The following is a 22,580-nucleotide window of genomic DNA, read 5'->3' as shown; positions in this document are numbered from 1 at the left end:
CTAGAAGACCCAATGAAATTTTAACATCTTGCTTTCCTTCCCTGGGAGTTTCAATTAAGTTATGTGAACACCATATTGACTCATCATATACATTTTATTCTGAGTATCCTTGTCACAATGAAAAGGTGTGGTGAAGCTTTTAAAGGTGTTGGATACTCACTCTTACAAACTTATATAGTGTTTTTTTCATGTATTTGCTCTTTTCATGAAACTCTTCATCATCTGGTACGCATTAAATATGCACAGCTCTTAAAATTATACCAAGTAAAGTATTTATAAGAATATGTATACAATTAGAAATCACTGATTACTAAACATGGGAAAATTTTAAAGCATTTGAAAAAAGTAACAAATGAGCCACCATAAAGAAATCTTGGAAATCAGACCTACAGAGCTATGGAGATGACTCAGGGGACTGGACAGATGGCTCATACTCTGTTGAGATGAGTCCATAGATAAATGTCCTTATTCTATAATTCTTCTGAGTTGAGTCATATCCACACTATGTAAAACCAGTCACAAAGTGGCACACGGGACTGTAATCGCTGCACACTCATGGCAATGGAAGACAGAATCAGGAAAATTCTGTAGCTTGTAAGTCAACTATTTTGGTCTTCCCAGAATCAGAAAACAAGAGGACCTGTCTAATACCAAATGGAAGGAAAGAAACAATACCCCCAAGTTACCCTCTGACATTCACAAATGTGTGACGTGGCTGCACCCTTACACACACAAAAAATTGAAAAATAATTAAAATACATATAATGCAAAGAAAAATAATTCAATCACAACTGATTCAGATATGCAAACTTTTTAGAAATAAAACCACAAGATATTTTAATGCTTTTGCAATCTTATCCCATATAACCAATAAAACAGAAAAGTTTAAGCATGTATCTATGAGAAAATATGGAAAAGACAGAACTTGAACATCTGGAGATAAAGGTTACAAAGTCTGAGACAAGAAGTATGGTGATTTTGGTTCATAGAAAAATTAGTTTCTCTATCTATCTATCTATCTATCTATCTATCTATCTATCTATCTATCTATGGTATAGTTATAGAAGATGTATAGGATATGTATAGTTGTAGAAATAAGAATAAATAATACAACAGAAGAAGAAACAAAAGTAAAATGAAAAGTGCATTATTAAGAAGTGTGTTTTGGGCCTGTGTACTCCAGGTGGTTGAGGTACTCAGTGTGTTTGGGCCTATGTTTTGGGGTCCTTAGTCTTTGGAGCCTGTGAGTTCTGAAAGCTTTAGGGGTGCTGTTTGTATTTGGAGCCTGTGATTTTGGGACACAAGCATTTTTGGGACATGTGCACTCAGAGCAGGTGAGTGGTGCATTGTATTTGGAGTCTGTATGTGTAATCTGTACCTCCTGCTACCTGGCTGGTGCCTTTCATCAACTCACATCTCCTGCCTCAGCAGATATTCTAAAACTATTCAGCCACTTCCTCTGATTCTGTCCAGCCACTCAACTGACTGTCTATGTTCACCAATGCCTCATACACCAGCTAACTCCACAGACTGAGGTCCAGCCTGTTCCTTGGATCCTGATGCTCCACACACCATCTCCTCCTCTGAACCTCCACACACACTGCTGGCATATACCACTGGTGCTACCTTGGGACATTACTCCTGCATCAGACAGGGAGCAAAGTAATATCTGGCAACCACCTGCCAGGGGTTACCAGTGAATCCTATACAATCTGCTCAGCTGGGTACAATAAGGGACCAGGGACAAGTCCTATGGCCCCAGGGCCGCACAAGCAAAGCACAGGTGTGATCATGGGCTGTGATTTGGGATGAAGAGATTCCAGACCTCCAACCAAAGCTCTCCTATCAACCACAAGTCCAGAGTTACAGGCACACTTGCAAGCTCTATAATCCTCACATCTGTGAATACAAGATTATCCCACTCCAATTGGTTCAAACTCAAAATAGAACACTCACTAAAGATCTTTCAAGGGCAAATAATTGTGTTTTCCTTAATAAAACAGCTTTTACCACAATATGGTTAGATTCTAATGCAAAATAGAGCAACATGAAACAACAAACAGGGAGATCTCCACCAAGGTTGCCTAGTCCTGTAATTGAAGTTTTCATTGAAAACATAGAGGAGACAACAGAAATTAAATCCAAAAAAATGAAATCAAAATAAGCTTATTTACCCTGACCAAATGAAAAGATGGACAAGTGAAAGGAGGAAAAATGAAAGGCTAAACTGGAAGCAAATCATAAAAAAAAACACCACTTATATAAATGAAGTTGAGCAGAAGCACCTATTACAGCACACAGATTACATCATTAGGCTTAATGTAATTGAAGAAAATTAAAGACCTGAGAAGGGGGATAAATAAATTGAAGGTGAGTCCACAAATAGAAGATCTCAATAACCAGCTAATGAAGCTTAATGAACCTGCAGTTAAATGCAAGAATGAACTCCAAGAAATATCAAGAAAATCAAACAATGGCCTGAAATTGGAACTAGGCATAGGGATGAACACAATACAGAAAATTTCAACAGAAAACAAAATTCAAATTAAGCTAGTAAAAGCATCCTTAAAAATCCTCAGTAACAGTTTATCATGTGGAGGACGAAACATCAGATCTGGAATACAAGACAGAAGTAACAGTTCTAGAGTCTAAATCATTGATAACTTTAAAAAATCATGCAAACAGTCTATGAGGGAATTGTGGGATACCTTAAAATAACCAAACATCCAGATAATGGGCATACCAGAAGGGAAAGAAATTCAAGGAAAAAGCATGGAGATCAAATTCAACAACATTATTGAAGAATATTTTCCAGTCTAATTAAGAGAGGCTCATCTACATACAAGAAGCTCACAAAACACCAAACAGACTGGACCAAAGAAGAAACTCTCAAAGGCACATCATATTTAAAATTCTAAACAATGAAAATAAATAGAGAGGTGCTAAAAGCAGTAAAAAAGAAATAACTAATAACATGCAAAGGCAGTCTCATCAGAATTACCTCAGATGTTTCAATGGAAACCCTGAAATTCAGAAGGGATTGGAACGAAGCACTTCAAAGTCTATAAAAACAATGACTTCCAACCCAAACTACTGTGCCCAGCAAAAGTATCCCTCAAAATATCTGGTGAAAGGAAAAAAAAAAACTCATGATAAAAGTCAGCTTTATGATTAAATGTATACAAAATCAAACTTACAGAGAAGACTTCAGGGAATACTCCACATAGAAGAATCAAACAACAAACCTCAAGAGCCTACAAGAGAAAGAACACAATAACCAAAACTCGAGCAAAGCTCAAGAAAGCATTAAACTCCATGCAGCCTCTAACATGGCAGGTATTAAATCAAATTTCAAAATTATAACATTAAATCTTAATGTGCTTAACTTACCCATCAAGAGACACAAGATAACAAGGTGGATCATAAAAGTGGACCCTTCTGTCTTTAAGAAGCCCACCTCAGGTTGGAAAATAATTTTTCAAGCACACTGAAAGAAGAAACAAATTGGTGTGACTATATTACTATCATAAAAATAGACTTCAAACCAAAAATACTCAAAAGTGCAAAAAAGGACACTTTATATTCATCAGAGTAATGATCCAATAAGAGGACGTCACAATCATAAATCTATTTACACCAGTCACTGATGCACCACAGTTTATAAAACAAAACCTACTCAACAACCAATCAGAAATAATTTAGAGTAACATCATACTAGGGAATTTCCAAATTCCGCTATCATCAATACAGTTGATCCAAGTAGAAAATGAAGAGGGAAATAATAGGTATTAACAAAACCATATATAAATTAGAACTAGCAGATATTTACAAACATTCCACCCCAATTCTACAGAATACACATGTTTTCCTCATCAGACCATGGTACCTTCTCCAAAATAGGTCATCTCTTAGGGCATAAAGCATACCTGCATAAATTCAGGAAAGTTGACATTACTTCCTGTATAATATTGAACCAAAATGTGCTAAAGCTAGAAATTCACAATAAGAGAAACAGCAGGAATTACACCTGCTTCTGGAGAATGAACAACACTCTATTAAACAATGAATGGGATGTGGAAGAAATAAAAAAAGGAAATTGTAAAATTTCAAGAGCTAAATAACAAAACAGATTCAACATCAAAACTTATGGAAAACAATTAGGCAGTCCTAAGGGAAAAATTTAAGGCACTAAAAGCCTTTATAACAAATACAGATAAATATCATATTAATAACCTAACCATACATACAAACATGTTAGAATAACAAGAAAAATCCACCACCAAGGGTTCCAGATAGAAAGAAATAATTAAGATCAAGCTAAAATTAATGAATTGGAAAGTCAGAAAACAAGAATGTTGATGAAATGAAGAGCTGGTTTTTTGAAAAAAATAAACAAGCTTGATAAACCTCTGGCCAATTTGATGAAATGAAAAAAGAGAGGCCTCAAATTAACAAAGTTAGAAAATGAAAATGGAAAGGTCAAAATAGACACCAATGAATTTGGAAGAATCATCACGACATATTTCCGAAATTTCTATTGTACAAAATTGGATAACCTGGATGAATAGATGAATTCCTACACCCATTCTTCTCACTATGCACAAAAATCAACTCTAGCTGGATTAAAGACCTCAATATAAGACCTGAAACTGTTAAATGAGTTAAAGAAAAAAGAAGGAGAGCTCTCCACAATATTAGAGTGAAAAAGACTTTCTGAACAATGTACCAGTAGTGAAGGAAATTAAGCAATCACTCAACCAGTGAGAACTCATCAAGTTAAAAGCTTTTGCAGAGACAAACATACCATAAAGAGGGCCAACAGATTCCTCACAAGATGGGAGAAAATCTTCTTCAGCTACACCACTGGCAGAGGCCTAATGTACAAAATCTACAAAGAACTCAAAAAACTAAGCAATAAAAAACATACAATCCATTCATAACATGGGGCAGGGAACTGAATAGAACATTCTCAAAGAAAGAAATATAATTGGCTCACTTAGGAAAAATTTCAACATCCTTAACCATTAAGGAAATGCAAACTAAAACAACTATGAGATAGTACCTTACTCCAGAAATGATGGCAGTCATTAAACAATCAAATGACAATAAATGTTGGTGAGGATGTTGGGAAGGAGGCACCCTCATTTACTTCGAATTGGAATGAAAACTTGTACAACCACTATGGAATGCAATATGAAGATTCCCCCCAAAATATCAACTGCACCAGCTATTCATCTAATGGGCAACTACCCTACAGGCTCCAACATTCACTGCAGAGATATTTCTTCAACCATGTTTATATCTGCTCAATTCACAATAGATAAGAATTGTTCTCAATCCAGATACCCATCGTTCAATGAATGGATAATAAAGACATTGTACACAATGGAAATCTACTCAGCAACAGAGCAAAATGAGATAAAGCTTTAGGAAAATGGATATACTTGGAATAGATTATACTAACTGAACTCACACAAGCACAGAAAGACAACCACCACATGTTCTCCCTCATCTGTGATTCCTAAACTGCAACAGTTCCATACCTAACAAACAACTCAAGGAATAGATAAGAGAGATGGAAGGGTTTGTGGGGGGAAGGGAATTAAAGGGTAGGGTGAGATATACACAAAACCAAAATCAAAGTGAATGTTACCTTAGAAAACGACCTTGGCTAGCAGAATAAAAGATATAAACCTCAGTAGGAGCATGAAGGGATTGTCTGCTAAGAAGGTCCCTGGAGATGGTGGGATAAAGCCTACCCTTAAAATATTTGGCCCTGGCTTGTAATACCAAGTACCAGAAATTGGTTGCAACACATATTGAGCTGTTGGTCAAAGACATGTACTAGGTCCCCAAAAGAAGAAAAGCTTCTATCAAAAGTTGATTACCCACCTTATTTGAAAGGTAAGACCCTATTGCTGAAGACAGCATATGCTGCCAATGCAGAACATCAAGAGATTGGCTGAATCTGAAAGGAATCCAGCTCCCAGATGGTTAGCCCATACAGTGCTGAAAAGAGCTACATGAGTTGTAAAAGAGCAGGGTCCCCTGCCTTATGAAAGCAATCAGGCTGACAAGATGATCATACCTTTGTAATAGTGGGACATAGCCTAGTTGGGTAACAAATGAGTCTGATTGGCTAAGATATCTGCTCATTGAAAAGGCACTGATAGGGCCTGGAGAGATGGCTTAGCGGTTAAATGCTTGCCTGTGAAGCCTAAGGACCCCGGTTCGAGGCTCGATTCCACAGGACCCACGTTAGCCAGATGCACAAGGGGGTGCATGCATCTGGAATTCGTCTGCAGTGGCTAGAAGCCCTGGCGCACCCATTCTCTCCCTCTCCCTCTCTCTCTCATTCTCTCTCTCTCATTCTCTCTCTCTCTCTCTCTCTCTCTCTCTCTGTGCCTCTTTCTCTGTTGCTCTCAAATAAATAAATAAAAATAAACCAAAAAAATTACTTTAAAAAAGAAAAGTCACTGATAGCTGGAACTGGCAAACAAGTCAAAATCCTATGGAGACCAAGATTTTTCACTACAATGAGCAGCTCTCACTAGTCTGTGACCAAAATGAGGCACACTCATCAAAATCTCTAAATTAACATTAGTTATCCCATTTAACCTACCCTGATCTCCCTTTCTGTTGGAGAATGTGATTTTCTTTTTCAGAAAACATCAAGAACTATGAACAATCAAAACGTATTAAAAGACAATAATAGATAGCTGACTCCCTGTCAGCAGATGAACCATCCCTAGCACAGCAGCTAGGATCCAGGTGAAACCACAAAAGAAATGACAAAATGAACACAAGTGCAGCTACCAAGTGAGTCTGACCATCTGTGATGGAGACAGACACTGAGGATTCTCAAAATGCACCAAAGCAAAAATTCAGAAGCTTCTGAGAGCTTACCATTAAAGTGGACTTAAATTACACCCACAAAGGCTCAGGGAATTTTTGGAAGAGGGAGCAGAAAGAGTATAAGAGCTACAGGGTAGGAGGGAGTATTCAGTGGTATTGTCAATGACTATCTGATGCTCTCACAACTCATAAACTACAACCCCATGGTGAAAACCAGCAATCCCACTAAGGAGGACCCTCAGTGGAGTAAGGGAAGTAAGGAGGGAAATGATTGTACCCATTGATGATGTATCCATGCTAATTTTCTACTTAATAAAAAATCATAAGAGCATTATTCACTGAGTGCTGTGTCACACAAGGTTAATCCCAGCACTTGGAAGGCAGAGGTAGGAGGATCATGATGAGTTCTAGGACAACCTGAGACTACATACTGCTCTTGGTCAGTGAACCAATGGCAGTAACTGAATATCTAGGAGACCCAAGACCCATCAAATTGTTAAGAGTACTGTGCCTTGGTGAATTGTCACTGATAAGTGAAATAGAAAAAAAAAAAAACTGAGTAAGAGCTAGAAGAGAAGATAATGTTGAGTAAGATGAGGCTTATTGAGAGACTCTGGTGTCTGATGGAGATGTTTCTGGGAGGGCCCAGTCTGTGGCCAGAGCCAATTTTGATGTCTTGCTCTTTATGGCTCAAAAATATGTTGATTTTCCAGAGAAGTTTATGGATTGGCATGCTTCCTTCCCTATAAAAATAATATTAAATTGATGTCCTACTTCCAGTTTTGGGGGGGGTAATTGGTACTTACATTGATATACAGACTGGTCAACATTGTTTTTAAACACAGTTGCTAAGGTTTTATACTATCTTGTCTTTTTCCTGACGTACAATTTTTACATTAAATCAATTGCCTTAAATTTATTGATAAAATAATTGATAAAAATATTGTTTTCAGTGCTACTAAAATATTTCCTTATACTTTTAAGTGACAGATACTTAAAAGATAGAATATGTATGATTTCTATTTCCCAGATATAGCTTACACTGTCACCTGACAACTAAATTTAAATATTAATCAGAATGACTTTAAATTATTGTGTCATTCACTAACTAGATTTGCTCTGCTAATCAGATATGTTCTGCACTCTTTTAACTAATCTGATTTGGTAGCCAGATATGTCCCTTCTCTCTGAGTGAGTAATAACCATATGTAGAAGCCAAAAATCAATTGAAAACATTGGAGTTAAAAGGATAACCAATATTTTGGTTCCTACCCCCAGGTCAAAAGGCCACAGGAGATGATGGGACACTTGAACTTATAGCCTCTAGTAAGTTACCTGTCTTCTTGATCAGAGAGGATGTGGAGAATCAGAAATGAATTACAAGTCAGTGTATCTACAACAGGAGAATCACATTGGAGGAAAATCAGTCTTCCAGGCTTCCCAAAAGAGGGAGGGCCACTTGGTCAGCATAGCCTTGACTTATTCTAGCATATGAGAATGCTGAGAGTCCTAGAAGTCCTCAAAGGTCCCTGAAAGTCTCTCCTACAGCACCATTACTGACCTCAAAAATATACAGCTAATTCTGGCAGCCTACATGGTAGTAATTCCCCAGTAAGGAAAATATAACTACAACATTAACAATGATTTGGACTAATAGGTTCCCCCTGATTGATGCTGACTTACAATACTAGACTCTAACATTAACTCATACCTTCTGCCTCTGCCAGTCATGGATTAACTACTGACTACAGGTCCTCTCACTTGCCTTAGCAAGAATCAGAGCTATTCCTCTGGCCTTCTCTTTCCTTAGCCCTTACCCTATCTCATCCAGGAATAAGTACACTGCCACCCTAATGGGCACTCTCAAACTTAAACTCTCTTGTGTTCCTACTCTTCCTCTAATCCCAAAATGCCCCTCTGCCTCCTCTTGCCCCAAGCCCTCTATCTCTCACCTCTGAATGCTCATCCTCCCTTTACACCTGGAGTTTTGACAAGAGTAACAAGCTCCTTTATTCTCCCTTCTATCTTCTCACAGAGTACACAGAGCCCATGTCCCTCAACTTCTCTATAACAGGTGTCTGTCCGCGACTATGCTGAAGCCAGCTCAATACAGGGATGGTATGAGAGAAGTTTCTGTTTCATTCAGGACCAAGTTGTAACAACACACTACACTGGCACTGTCAATCTCACCACTCTTCCACCTCTAGCCACCATAAAACTTCCTCCTCATCACCTGCCCTGTAGAGAGACCCATTGACTCCATTATCCAGCCTCTCCCATAAGAACACTTCTCCTTATGGTCAACATAATAAAAATAACCTTCATTTCTTATCATTAACGGAAGGCTGGAATGTTAGGTTAGGACAAAATGGAGTCTCAGCAGGAGGGTGACAGAGACATAAGGAAGTGGGTCATCCACATTCCTCAAGGAACCACCCAGCCATTATCCCTTCCTTGCCTAACAATGCCCCAGGTCTAGGTTTCCTGCCCCCTTATCTTTCATGTCACCTGGTCACTGTTCTGGTCTCACACTCTATTTCCCTTCCTCACATTCCCCCAACTGAATAACTCTATATAGCCCACTACCTGTAATCTCAAAATTGACTGTGATCTTCTCTTGACAGTCAGTCCTGTCAGCTCGTGTTTTTCCTAAATAAAAGCTTCCATCTTTGCCTCAGAGTGGTCTCTGTGGTCTTGGTCACTCCTGGCCCCTAAGGTCATATTTATCTTTAATTTTGAGGTGGGTATCTTGTAGATAGAAAATGGATAGATTGAATTTTCTGATTTGTCCTGTTAGCCTGTGTCTTTTGATAGGAAAATTGAGCCCATTAATGCTCAGAGTTATTTTTGTTTTGTGTGAGTTAATCCCTGTGATATTAAAAGTTCTGTCGAGTTTGGTGTTTTCTTGGTGTTTTCATGCTTTTATGTTTATTTTAGCTTTGATGGTCTCTTTTTCTCTCCTTTTTTACATGATGGTTCATCTCCTGAGTGTGGATTGTTTTATGCAGTATTTTCTGTTGAGGTTGCTTGGTACTCATATAATTATACAGATAGTTCATATTATGAAAAGTTATTTTTCACCTTTTATTATGACAGATAATGCTGGGTACAATAGTTTGGGTTGGTAGTCATGATCATACATCTTTAGAAGTACTTGGTTCCAAGCCCTTCTGGCTTTAATCATTTCCATTAAAAAGTCTAAGGTAATTCTTATGGGCTTACTTCAAGCTGTTTTTCTCTTACAGCTTCTAGTATTCTCTCCTTGTTTTCTGTATTTAATGTTTGCATTAAGATGTGATGTGTGGTGTCTCTTCTCTAGTCCTATTTGGTATTCTGTGAACCTCCTATATCTGTACTAGTATGTCTTTTGTAAGGTTGGGAAAATTTTATTCATTAAGTTTGTTGAAAATATTCTTTATGCTCTTGGCACTTATTTCTGCCCCTTCCTGTTTGCCTGTGATCTGAATGTTTGGGATTTTGAATGTCCCAAATTTTGTTCATGTCCTGTTCACACAATTGTTTGAACTTAATAATATTTTTCAATCATGGTATAATTCTTCTGTTTTGTCCTTGAGTTCTGAAATTCTGTCCTCTATGTGGTCTTGGAAGACTTCCAAGAGTGTTATTGCCTTTCTGTTTTCAGATATGATTTTCATCAACATTTCTGTCCCTTGCTTGAATTTGATTTTAATTCTTGATTTGACCTTTTGCTTGTCTCCTAGAGTCCTTTCCTGCATTTTTATGTCATTGGTGAGTTTGATCCATTGAACCATAAGCTCATTTATTTGTTAATTCTCTCCTACTTTCTTTAGCTTTCTGTTGATCTCTTTTTGATTTTCATTTATTTGATAGGGAAAGATGGAGAAAGAATGGGCATGCAAGGCGTTCAGTCACTACACATGAACTCCAGACGTGTGTGCCCCCTTGTGCATCTGGCTAACTTGGATCCTGGGGAATCAAACCTGGGTTCTTTGGCTTTGCAGGCAAATGTCTTAACTACTAAACAAGCCCTCCAGTCCCCTGGATTTGTTGTTGCTGGCCATCATCAAATTCATTGAGCCAAACTTTTATTTGTAATCTGAATTATTTGCATTGATTTTATTCTATTTCCTTCAGCAACCCTTAGAATTCTTAGAATTGATTACTCTCTGTCCACTTTCTTCTCATGAAACCAGCCATTTGTTCAGGGTGTTATTATGTTCATTTATAATGCTTATTGAAATTTCATTTTGGCCTTCTATGTCTTTTGTTTTCTCTAAGCTGTCACTGGAGACTTGATTGTGGGACTAGGTAATTGTGGGGGTGATCTCTTTGCTTGGTGTTGTGTGTTATTTCCTTTATGTTGTGGACTGCCCATCTCAAGATCACTTGTCTTATTGAGGGCGCAGCAATAGATGCTCTTGTATATCTAGTGTTTAGTGGCTTGGTCTAAGTTGATCAAAGTGAGTGTGGGATTGAAGTCTATCTACTGGGTTATGGTTGGTGAACTTAAGCAGAATCTACTTTTTGTGTGCCACCTCATAGCAAATCTGGGTAAGTCCTTGCTAGACCTGGTTTTTCTGTTGTCTAAGAAGGGAACTTTTCTTCTGTCATATTTGGTGTCTGTCTTTTTGGAGTGATGTCAGCTCCAAGCTTCTTCTGGGGTCTGTAGCCAGTCCACAGTTGGCCTTTGCTTTAGCACTTCTTCAGATTGTTTGGGAGGTTAACAAGATGGGTGTGGTAAGGAGAATCCAAGTTGGTGTGCCACTTGCTGCTGATCTTCCACTGGTTTGTCCTTTCCTGACAGCCACCTTGGAATGGCCTCTAGTCTTGGTGCCTAACCCCACACTCAGCTCATTCTCAAAATAGTGGGTGGCCCTGTTCACAGCTGACATGTCTCATTTTTTTATAAAGAAAACTCCACACTCTACCACATAGTGGCTGTACTAGTTTACATTCCTATCAACAATGAATTAGAGGACCCATTTCACCTACATTCTTACTAACATTTATTGTCATTAATTTTCTTAATGACACCCATTCTGACTGGAGTGAGATGAAACCTCAAAATAGTTTAAGCTTGCATTTCCTTGTTGCTTAGGATATTGATTGTGTGTGTGTGTGTGTGTGTGTGTGTGTGTGTGTGTGTGTGTGTGTGTGTGTTTCTGAGGTAGGGCCTCACTGTAGCTCAGGCTGACCTGGAATTCACTATGTAGTCTCAGGGTGGCCTTGAAATCACAGTGATCCTCCTACCTCTGCCTCCTGAATGCTGGGATTAAAGGTGTGCACCACAAAGCTCGGCTTAGGATATTGAATATTTTAACATATTTATCGTTAATTTTCATTTCTTACATTGAGAACTGTGTGCTCATTTCATTAGCCCATTTATTGATTGACAGACAGATGGTGTTTATTACTTCTTGCAATTTACTGGGTCTGAGATTTGATCCTTATTTTTGTAACAACTTAAATTGAATCATTAGGATGTGTTTTATTAATTTTTTGTTTACTTTTATTTATTTATTTGAGAGGGACAGAGAGAGAAAGACGCAGATAAAGAGAGAGAATGGGTGCGCCAAGGTCTCCAGCCACTGCAAACGAACTCCAGATGTGTGTGCCCCCTTGGGCATCTGGCTAATGCGGGTCCTGGGGAATCGAGCCTCGAATTGGGGTCCTTAGGCTTCACAGGAAAGCACTTAACCGCTAAGCCATCTTTCCAGCCCTCATTAGGTTGTTTATATTAACCTCTCTCATTTTTTTTTTGAAATTTTGCTCAATGTTAATGAAATCTTCCCCAAGCATTTTGACCAGGTACCCAGGTTTAAATTATGAACATTGACAGTGTAAAGTGAATAACCACACTTGTTATTTAAGGATGCAACCATTTTCTATAGCCTGTTTTCTACACTGCTTTTTCACATATTCCCATTAACAATGGGATGTTCTTTGTTATATTTATTGGTGAGTGTTTCCTGGAAAAACTGCAGTATTATGTGAAGACCGAGTTCCATGCTGGCATTGCATGCATCCAAATATTAATGACCTCTCTCATTTTTTTCCTTGCTCTGTCTCAGGCTGTCTTGAACTTCACTAGTCGCAGGCTGGCCTCAAATTCACAACAATCCTTGAACCTCTGTCTCTTGGTGCTGGGATTAAAAGCATGTGCCACCACATCTGTCATTTCTAATTTTTAAAGGTTGAGTTACATCATTGTAACCTGCTGGATTTGATAGTTTATGTTATAATTTTCAGTTATTTCTAGAATATATACACTATGATTTCTTTTGATGACCGATTGTTAATTTAAAAGTAGTTATTCAGGGCTGGAGTGATATCTTAGCAGTTGAAGTGCTTTCCTGCAAAGCCTAAGGACCCAGGTTTGATTCTGCAGTGCCTGTGTAAACCAGATGTACTTGATGGGACATACATCTGGAGTTTGTTTACAGTGTCTGCAGGCTCTGACATCTCTCTCTCTTTCTCTCTCTCTCTCTCTCTCAAAAAAATAAAAATAAATATATTTTTTAAGTGAGTGGTTAAGTCTCCAAGATTTACTGTAGTTTATGTGCATTCTGTCCTATTGATCTCTAGTTTTGTTCCACACCAATGTGAAAGGATGCAAGGAAATACATTTATTTCTTTGTACTTGTTAAGGGTTACTTTGTGGCCTATGATGTGATCAATATTAAAAAGAATTCCATAAACCTCCCAAAAGAATGTATATTCCTTCTTTTTTGTGTACATTGTTATTTAGGTATATTTTGAGACCAGTAGGTCTATAATATAATTTAGATCTGAAGAATCTTCACTGATTTTTATCATAGAGAACCCATTTATTATGTGAGTGAGTATTAAATTCTCCCATTATTATCTGTCAGGACCTATGTGACATTTTATTTTATGTGTTTCATTGTTTGATTTATGAAGTTGGAAGGCCAAATATATTTGTGTATAAATTTTACAATTTTTATCTCCCTTGATGAATTGTTTCTTTTGCTAAAATGTATTTTCTTTGTCTGTTTTGACTAGCTTTGATTTGAAGAGTACTTTATCAGACATAAAAATAGCTATGCCCAATTATTTATGCTTTGTCTTTGCTTAGAAAGTTATTTCCTATCCATTCACCCTCAATTCTTAGGTGTCTTTGCTGTTTATGTGTGTTTGAGAAAAACGAGTTTGATGCTTTTTTAAAATCTAGTTAGTCTGTCTTTTCTATGATGAGCTGAGACTACATTTTAAGTTATTTTTAAAAAGAGCTTTTCCTATGATTTATTTATTTTTTAATTAGTTTTGTATTGAGCAAATACAGTCAGTTTGGTACCATTATTGGGCTCATTCATGACCTACCCCCTCCCCATTGGCCCCTCCTTGTTGAGGTATATGGGTCGTGCATTGTGGAGTTAGCCCATAGTTATTGGTATGATAAATGTCTCTGCATATCATGACCCAGCATGTGACTCTGACATTATTTCCACCCCCTCGTCCACAAAATTTCCCTGAGCCATGTTGGGACCATTTTTGGTCTGCTTCAGTGATGAGGTGTTGGGGGCCCCTGAGGCTCTGGCTCTCTGATTTAGTAGGAGTTGATTTTTCTCTGTGTTGGTCTCCTTCCCCCTGTGCTGGTATCCGGTTCATCAGGAAAACAGCACCCTTGCTTATTTCACCAATTATTCTTAGTTTCAGCCCTTTTGAGGTATGTTGGGGTGGCTCTCTCCTTAGGATCTACATCTATCTGAAAAAGAGAAGCAGATTCTCCAATGGAGAGTAAGTTAGCATCAGGACAAATGAGATAACTCTTACTATTTTTATAGAGAATTTAATAGGTGTAGGCCCACCTGTAGCCCATGATTGTTGGTAGCTTGATATTGGAGAGTGGGATAATGTTTGGATATGGTTCTGACTTGTTTCCCAGCTCCAGCTATGGGTACCATACCACTGAGGGGATCATTTAGCCAAATCAAGAGCAGTTGGTTCCCCACCATGGCTGTGTGCCACTATTGCACTTGTGTGGGCATCACAACAGGCTATTTGCTGCTAAGTAGGTTAGACCATGAGTTGCTTGGCCAGAGATTGGTCATTTCTTCCAGTCGCCCATGTAGCACCTTCTGGCACTCAACATGCTGACTGTCTGGGGACTGACTCTCTCCTAGCTTCTAGCCATGCTGTTCCATTTTACGTGTCAACTGCATATAGTGTCTTCAGCAGTAGGGTCTTACCACTAACCTTTGGTGGGTCATCTAGTACTCTGACAGAAATCTTTCATTCTTTTAGGTAACCTTGTAGGTTTCTCTGATCAAAAGCTCATTTTGGATGATAGCCACATGCTGGTACTGGGAGTTATGGGCAGTGCTCACTAAGAAAATGAGGAAAAATAACTAATATACAAGAATTAGAAAGAAGGGGGGGGAGAAGGAGAGGGAGAGAGGGAAGATGAAGAAGATTTAGGTTAGACTTGATCTTACCCTCTCCAGTGTCTTGTGGTTCAGGTGTTTCCTGTAAGGGCCTGGTGAAGGTTCATCCATTTGGTCTGCCTTTTAGGAAGTAGAATTTTATGGTACCATTGCGGTTTGTGTCTAGATTAGGGTTTCTCACCCCTTCGATGTCCTCCCGTCCCTCCCCATTCATCCTAGTTTCTAGTCCATGAGATGCTTGCTTGGTATGTAGGGTATCTTGAGTAGATTCAGGTTAGGTGCTATAGATGAGTGAGACTATGTGGCGATTTGTTTTCTGTGATTGGGTAAGTTCACTGAGAATGATCTGTTCCAGGTTCAACCATTTTTTCTCAAATTTCATTGTGCCATTTTTTTCTTACTGCTATAAAGAATTCCATTGTGTAGATATTTAAAGGATATTCTGGTTCAATGGGTTATTGGTATTTCTTTTCCCCCCACCGTTGTTTTTTTGGGGGGGCACGTGAGTGGTGTGTGTTGGTTGCTAGTTTCCTGTTAGGATATATTTGATTTGTCTACAGGTCTTCTTAGTGCATCTTTTCCTTTTTTGGTTGTCTAGTTGTAGGTGAGAATAATTTTCTTCTTCCAGATATAGTATCCCTTTAAGAAATTTTCTCAGTGCCGGTTTGGTTGTCTTGAATTGCAATAATTTGTTTGTGTCCTGAAATATCTTTATTAGTCCATTTATTTTATAAAATATCTTTCATGATTATAGCATTTTTAGTTGGCAGTTATTTATTTATGTTTTGAAATATACTGCTTTCCTTGCTTTTAAGGATTCTGAGGACAGATCAGAAGTTGTTCTTATATTCTTGCCTTTGTATGAGACTTAGTATTTTCTCCTTATAGTAATTAGTATTGATTCTTTATATTTCTAACATAGCCAGTATAATTTGCTCATTTGTTCAAATGAGAGATTCATTTTTGATTATATGTGTTTGGGGTTTTAAAGCTTGTTGTATTTGCATACCAACTTCTTTCTCTGGGTTTTTGTATTTTTCTGCTTTGATTTCATTAATTAGTTTGTCCTCTACATGTTATTTCAGCTCACTTTTCTACCCTGTGGAGTCTAAATTTTAGCCTCATAAATATATTCCAGACTTCCTAGAAGTATTATTCCTGTTCTGTGATTTTTGTTTTACTAAATATATCTGTGTGTGTTATTAGTGTACTTTTTCTCCATTCCTAAAATTCATTCTTCTGTGCACACCTGTCTGTTAGTGATGCTTTTTGTTGTAATTTTCATTTGATGGAATGTTTTTCTTATTTCAAATTTTCCTTTTCTTCCTTTTTTGAGAGTAAGAAATTTCATTATTTTTTCATTATGTAGAAACTTTGTTTGATACATCATGTATTGGGCCATCATTCCATCCCTCCTTGCACCCTCTCCACTGAGGACCCTCCCTACTGGGATTACTGGTATTATCTGTGGTAGTTTGAATAGGTGACCCCCCCCAATATATTTAGTGTTTTATTAGTTTTTAGTTTGGATCTGCAGCCATGTGGCTGGAGGAGGTCTTGATATCTATAGGATTCTGACTTCGTTCCCAGTTCCTGCTATGTGTTCCTTTCCACTGAGTGGATATCTTATCTAATCAGAGTCATTTGTTGCCTACCTAGGCTCTGTGCCACAATACACAGATGTGTATATCTTGTCAGGCTGGTTGCTCCTTTTCTTTTTTTCAGAGATCATTTTTAGTGTATTAGTTTCCTAGCTGAAGTTGTTCTCCATGTTTAGGAGTTAGTCCTCCATTTTGCTAACAGTATTGTTCACTTTGGAGACTATATTTTCATCATCTTGACAGCCTCATTATGTGAATAATAAAATTTTGCAAAAAGTTTTAGAGCTACCGTGACATCATCAGACCTTATTTTTATATTTGCTTCCAACTTCACCTTCCCTTTTACTATATTACTCTGTTTAATTATATGAGAAAAATATAGCCTCAAACAGACACAGTCAAAAGATGGATTGTTTAATGGCTTTTTAGACATATGTAGAAATTATTATTTGAGATTGCAACAAAACTTGAAAAATGGTGCTTAAAAACATTAAGTAGTTGTAATGTGGAATATGAAAACATGTTAATGATTTTTTTAGTGAATTAAACATAGCTCTAAGTGTATTATATTCTGTGGTATAGTATTCAGTACCCTAAAGCCTTCATAATACCACTTAAGCAATACAATAAATACTTAGTATTGGAATATACCTAAGGTCATGGAAGCTGAAACAAGTATTTAATAAGCAATACTATTGCTTTGTTTTTTATAATATACCTGTCATATATCTATTAATAATCATAATTTTTCTTTCATAACTGCCTTCAAATAAGAAAAAAACATTTTTATATTATATATTTCTATTAGCTTGGGTTCCTTACAATCTTACAACTGATTGCCCTCAACACAACTTCTTACTTTACTCTAAGATATAAGTACTTTATGTCCATTTTTCACTTTACAGTAACATTTCTTAAAAAGCTGTATATTTAAGCTGGGCGTGGTGGCGCATGCGTTTAATCCCAGCACTCGGGAGGCAGAGGTAGGAGGGTTGCCGTGAGTTCAAGGCCACCCTGAGACTACAGAGTTAATTCCAGGTCAGCCTGGACCAGAGTGAGACCTTACCTCAAAACAAACAAACAAACAAAAAAAAGCTGTATATTTAAATATTTTCATTGGCAAAATAAATAGCTAAGAACATGAAGTGTATCTGTCTTATGTATACCTGCAATTATTTGACAATATATTATACAATGATAGCTTTGATGCATTCATTTTAACCATCATTACCATTTTCTTATCTGTACAAGCAATGAAATTCTTTAGTGTTTTCATGGAAATTCTTTTGATGCCACCACTCTAAGAAAGGGTTTTGTTAATAGGAAATGCATTTATTCCACTATTTGTGAACCACTTTTGAGAGTTAGAAAAAAAGGAAGTTAATATTAGTTAGTGTCTTCAGGGAAGGATTATACAGATTAAGTATGCCAAGCAGCGGTTATAAAGATTGGAATTTGGTCAAATGGTTCTGAGTGAAGAAGCCAGCCAAGTGGTGCTAGCTGTATACATCTAGGTTTTTGTTAATTTTATTTATTCATTTATTTGACAGATATGTGGAGAAAGAGAGATAAAATAAGCACACCAGGGCCTCTAGCCACTGCAAACTAATTTCACATGGGTGCACCACCTCATACATCTGGCTTTATGTGTGTACTGGGGAGTCAAACTCAGGCTCCTAGACTTAACCATTGAACCATTGCTCCAGCATACACCTAGTTTTTGGAATGTATTGGAGAACACAAATTAAAAGAAAGTTGGAGATAAACTACCTGGACTGGATGGGGTATAATAAGGACTAAGGCTACGTGATAGTGAAAGGCTCTCATAAGATTAAAAGAGGTGAGAACTTTGAAATGTGAAAGCATAGGACACACAGGAAATAAAATGATGAGAAAATGTGAGCCCATCATTATTCATAAAAATTTCAAAGTTCAAGACCTCATCACTGAAGTATACCTAAAATGAACCCAACATGGCTCAGGGAAATTTGTGGTAGAGTGGGAGGAAAGATTGTTAGAGCTGTAAGTTGTGTCATTATGCACAGAGACATTGCCTCTTACCCATAACTGATGGCTATCCCCAAAATGCACGACCCATATTCCCCAACAAGGATGGTCCCTATGGAGGGGGAAGAACAGGGAGGAGGTTAATGATTGTACCAACATAACTGTATACACACTGTGTATATAAAATAAACAATAAAGTAATAAATAAAAAAAAACAAAGTTCTTATAAGCTAGGTGAAACAGGATTTTGCTAAGTAGGAAGTATACTTAGAGACAGGCACAGATCAGATCATAGTTCTTCAAAAACAATTAGTAGTTTTATTTAGTAGATTTTTCTAACTTAATTTCATCACTTTTCAATCTTCTGACTCATGTTTACAATGGAAAAAATGTGAGGTAATTGTTGGCTCTTTTTCTTCTTTATGTGGGAGAATTTCTTTGTATCACTGGCTTCCATGTTCTGTATAATCCAATGAAAGGATCAGTGCTTTCTCTTAGAATGTCTCATAGACAGAATGTTGTGAAAACAAATATATATGCCTTATTTGGACTTAACAGAATGTAAGAACACATGAGAAACCAATGGAATATCAGAGGCATGTTAAGTTGAAACAAGAGTTTTGGTAGTTTTTCAGTGAAGAAGTCTGCATACATTTCTCTTAATTGGTTTTCTATCTGTGAGCATGATGTGATGAAGATTTGAGGAAAATGACAACAAAACTTTTTTTAAGGTTGCCAAATGCCTCCTATGACATCGAACTCCAGACAACAAGGGATGCTAGTTAGGCAATTATCTTCTTAGCAATAGTCATGGGGTGACTCTGAACATTGCTAAGAAGACAATTTTATGGTGCATAAATCTAATGTATACAAAAGTAGAAGAGAATAATAATAAGATTTCATGTATTTGATACACAAATTAAATATTTAGCATTTTGATATTTTCATCTTTTATTTTATAAAAATGTACTATGCATTTCTGAATGGTATACATGTGTTGCACACATCAGTGTATATTAGAACAATATTTAGTAATATAGTTTAGATTTATTTCAAAAATTAACTATAAATTGAAATCTCCTTCTTTATTTGAATCTTTCAGTTAACTGGAATGCATTGCAAGCGAATGTCCCAATGAAGTTAGTGAAAACATACTAATAGTACTTCAAACTAGAAGTACCAACAGTATCACTAGACTTTTGTTTATATAATAAAAACACAAATAGATAAGTTTTCACCATTAAAAAATTAAAAGCAATTTCACAGGAACATAAAACAAAATGCCAGGGAAATTATGAGGTGGTTTTACTTAATGTCACAATTTTACTTTTGTATTCATGGGAAGAAATCAAGTTCTAGGAGATAACCAAAGCCTGCTGTTGCTGCATGTATTTTAAGTTAGAAGTCTTCAGTTTATAAAGGTGACTTGAAACCAACAGTGTAGTAAATGAGTTGAATACCACAAAATAACTTCTGAATAATTCCTCAAAGAGCTAACTTTAAAAAAAAATTGCACGATTGCTGTCAACTTAATGTTAAATGCACCATTATTGATTCTAACATATAATTTAAAATAAATTTTCATGTTGATAAACAAAATTTAAAAATAGAATAAATACATATATGCTTTCTACTCAAACACATAGTGAGAATCTGGAATTTTTTTTACTACCTTGAACTCACTGATTACCTTATTAACTTCAATGGAAACAGAGGGGGAGGCTAGATTTAGAATTAGAAGACCTGGAATAAGTCCTCAAGATTTACTACTAACTAGCTAAATCAGAAGAGCAAAGATAAGTGAAGACAGATGCTCTCCATTGTGAAAGCATTGTTCTCTTTCTTTCTTTCTCTCTCTTCCTGTCTCTGTCTCTCATACACACAAATACAGGCAGTTTTTATTATCAATATATCTCTTTTATCCTGTGAGAAAGAATTTTATGATTTTATTGAAACAGCAAAGCTGCCAGGTAATTTAGAGGTTACTGTGTTAACAATTTCCCATTTACTAGTGGAAAACATACGTGTAAACCTGTGCAAAAGTTGAGGGTATCAATGCCTGAGGGCAGAATGTAAACCCACTGTCTATTTCCAAATCAAGTTTTATAATTTGTGTGGTTTAACCCTCATCATGGTCTTTCAGACATATGCCTCCTTTCCTCCACTCTTCTCTTTCATTTAACCCCTGTTTGGTTTGTGCATTCTTGTAAACCCCTACCCCCCTCACCAGAGTTGAGTTGATAATGGAGGAGGCCTATATAAGGAAGAGTGGAAAGAAAGATTGATGAATTTCCCAAATAAAGTTAAGTTAAAAACAGCTAGTTATATTCTATCCTTTGTTGTAAACCTTCCTTAAATGGCATGGAATTAGGGCACACTTTTCTTTTAAAAATTAGTGAAGGCTTTGTACTTAAACTGGGAATTCCCTTCTCAATTAAATAGATTTACTTCACTAATATGAATCAAACCATTTCAGTCTGCTCATATATTTCTGATTTTGGCATTGAGTAGAATTTTGCTAGGCTGTGTGCCGCATACATGCAGGTGTTGAATTGGAAAAGGAAACCTGCCCAAAAACGAACGGATGTCTTCACTACCAGTTTCCAGTTTCCAGTTCAATATCTGCTCTTATCAACTACAATCAGTGCTTTATTTTAACATGTAAATTTCTTAAGTTTATACCAGTTAGTTTTAGAAATTGAGCTTTTTTTCTACTTGCCTCTACTCTTTATTTTAAAATTCCCTTGTGAAGTTTTCCCCCTTCATCATAGTACTTGGTTTTGCAAAGTAATTCATGAATGCAGCTAAAAAGATAAACTTTTAACAGCTAATCTGCATTTTTGTTTCAGCACAATATCGATCTGACAGTAACAGTTTTGATAAGGTGCATTTTTTTCTGGGAGGAAAAAAGAGCAATAAATTAGTTTTGAACTTTTGTCATCTTGTATTATGAAGAGTCTACAGCAGAGGCTGCATTCAAATCAATTGTCAAAGTGAAGAAGGATTAATAACTGTTGCACTATATAACCTTTTACATAATTGTAGTCTGAGGAAGGGCACTCTTTAAGATCTTCTGGTACTTTTCATTGCTGTGTTTTTAATAGGAAAGAAACCCTTTGCAATAAAAACTTGAAAAGGAATCAGCTTATTTTATAAATTTGTTTATGAAACTTACACAAATCTTAATAGACTAGCCTCAATTTTTTTCTTACATGATTGAGAAATGAAGTTGAAAGTAGACCCAAAGAAGGAAATTCTCAGGAATAATTTTAGATTATGAGGTCAAATGACAGATTCAGTAGGAAAGATGCATTTTTTTTCAATAGATTTCACAGTAGATTGCTTTAACTGTCTGTTGCTTTAGAACCTAACCAATGGAGTATTTTTTGTCTGAAGATCTTTAAAATATTCTACAAATGCAATAATTGCTGTAGCCCACAGTGTCATTTTATAAATGACTCCAGAACTACTACTGCTGTTTTTCAGAGAAAGAAACTGAGTCACAAACTGGTTAAATAACTGCCTCAAGATAATTACCCATCTCTCTTAGTCAGTCCTGTATTTTAGTGGCTGAATGAAAAAGAAATCCAGACCTTCAGGCTCCTCTGCTAAACCACCATACTCTACTTACTTTCCCTTGATGATTATGGTCCTTTCACAGGAATTCTAAAATAAAATTCACCTCAAAAATTCTTACAAATTTTTGTAGAATAAAGGCAAAAGAAACCCC

Source organism: Jaculus jaculus, chromosome X (assembly GCF_020740685.1).
Source record: "Jaculus jaculus isolate mJacJac1 chromosome X, mJacJac1.mat.Y.cur, whole genome shotgun sequence".
NCBI lineage: Eukaryota > Metazoa > Chordata > Mammalia > Rodentia > Dipodidae > Jaculus > Jaculus jaculus.
This window is presented reverse-complemented; position numbering follows the sequence as displayed.